General features: G+C 43.5%; 1 protein-coding gene across 1 annotated transcript in view; it reads right to left on the bottom strand.

Moving 5' to 3' along the window:
- The window catches only part of LOC110333787 (oocyte zinc finger protein XlCOF6-like), a 70,474-nt gene that overhangs the window by 67,371 nt on the left and 873 nt on the right, over positions 1-2,230 (bottom strand). The gene's annotated exons all lie outside the window — the stretch shown is intronic.

Genomic DNA, 2,230 nt, shown 5'->3' with positions numbered 1-2,230 from the left:
AAAAAAAAAAAAAAAAAAAAAAAAAAAAAAAAGAAATTGGATAGTAACTGCTCAACCACTCCCCTAATATTTAAAGGGGATGCTCAGCTTTTCTAATTTCTTGTCTCTGACATCCACTGAGGCAAGGTCTCTCACAGGATCAAGGGTGTATGCATATGCAATGGACATACATATACATATATACACGGCTTGGGCCGTGCAAAGAAAGCTGAGTTTCAAAACCAAAGCCATTCCATATGATTAAATTTAAAGGTGGCAGTTTTCCTAACCTGCCTTGCTCTCAACTAATTGAGACAGAGATTTATTGATTTAGTCAGTAGGCTTTAATCAGAATGGCTGGGCAAAACTTTTAAGCCTTGATGCTACCTAGCTACTTCCCAGCCACACACTCCGAATTACTTACATTTAGTCTCTCCTTGGCTCCTTGGTGTAGCTAGGTGTGCACACGGAGAACCCCCTTGTTGATTCCTCCTCATGCCTGACCTCATAGCAACAACCCCCTTCTTCCTCTACCTCATGGCCTTCTTCTCTTGTACCCTTGCTTCATGACATTGCCTATGGCTGTGGTTTAAGCAGATCTCAGGGCGCAGAAATCAGCATCTGAATACAGTGCACAAGACCAACCCTCAACAACTTTTAAAATCAAGGACAATACATGTCAAAGACACATGTCTCTGAATGGCCATGTTCTCCTGAACTAATCTATTTTCATTCATAGACATGAGGCTGGCAAGCAATATGAAATCTGACAAACTTGTGCTCTACCAGGCTTGAACTAAATGCTGTCTGTCTATCTCATAATATGCTTGGCAAAATTGTTGTAGTAAGAGAACAAAAATGTCATAAACATAAATGATGGCTCAGAGATTAAGAGCATTTGGTGACCTTGTAGAGGTCCCAGTTCAGTACCCATATATGGCTCACAACCTCCTCCACATTCCAGGGTCTCAGATCTCTTCTAGCTTCTCTGGGAATTAGGCACACACTTGGTATACCAATATACAACCAGTCAAATAGTCATATATGTAAAATAAAAACAAACCTTGAAAATGAAAACACACACACAAACCTGCTTTTTCTAAAAAGCATTATGTGTGTCTTCTGCACTTTGGCTCTTACTTCTACTCTGACTCCTAACCTACTTCATGCCCAACCCAGCCTTCATAATGCAGTCATCCTCCAGCCTCTGCATGCAGAGTGCTAAGGTCACAGGACAGTCGTGTGCCACCACAACCTGCAGCATTATTATAGTACATAAAGCTTGATTTCTAAACTTGACCTCAAATCTTGCACTAGAGACAGACATGGGGTCACTAGGTCACTTTAACTATTCTTCTACTTAATGTAATCAAAGTATGGAATCTCGTCCTCTGGTTTTCTTTTCTTTTCTTTTTTCTTTTTTTGTTTGTTCGTTTGTTTTGTTTTGCTTTGTTTTTCGAGACAGAGTTTCTGTGTATAGCCCTGGCTGTCCTGGAACTCTCTTTGTAGACCAGGCTGGCCTCAAACTCAGAAATTCACCTGCCTCTGCCTCTCTAGTGCTGGGATTAAAGGCGTGTCCCACCATGCCCGGCTGGTTTTCTTTTCTTTTTTTACCAAATGGTGTGGGGGGGAGGGGGGTTAGGTGGAGAAAGTAACTCACTGGGGAAAAATATTTTTTTAAAGTCCTAGTCTTTCTATTCAAAAAGAAAAAAGAAAAAAAAGAAAGAAAAAGAAAAAAAATTATAGGGATGTGTTGGCTGTCTGTGTGTGCACCAGGAGGACAGAAGGGAGCAGTGGGTTCCTAGGAACTGCAGTTCCTGGCAGCTCAAAGCCACAGTGTGAACGTGGGTACTGGAAACCCAACACTGCTCATCCACAACTCAGTCCTTCCCTCGTTCTGCCTTTCCTCCTCACTGGTCTCTACAGGAGGCTACTGGTTGAGGCTGGCCCTTGCCTGTTTGGATGCAGAAACCCAGGCTTCAAAACACCTTGCTGCTCCCTTCTGCCAATCACCTGTCTTTACTCATCCACGGGTCACAAGCACAGACCAGAATACTGACCTAGCCACGAATCTGCAGTGGACCTCAACAGGTACGTAAACTGGCAATAGAAATTGAATTCGAGCCGGGCCTGGTGGCGCAGGCCTTTAATCCCAGCACTCCGGAGGCAGAGGCAGGCGGATTTCTAAGTTCGAGGCCAGCCTGGTCTACAGAGTGAGTTCCAGGACAGACAGGGCTATACAGAGAAACCC

This window comes from Mus pahari, chromosome 1 (assembly GCF_900095145.1).
Source record: "Mus pahari chromosome 1, PAHARI_EIJ_v1.1, whole genome shotgun sequence".
In the NCBI taxonomy this organism is placed as follows: domain Eukaryota; kingdom Metazoa; phylum Chordata; class Mammalia; order Rodentia; family Muridae; genus Mus; species Mus pahari.
Note: the sequence above shows the minus strand (reverse complement) of the source record. Positions and strands in the feature narration are given on the sequence as shown.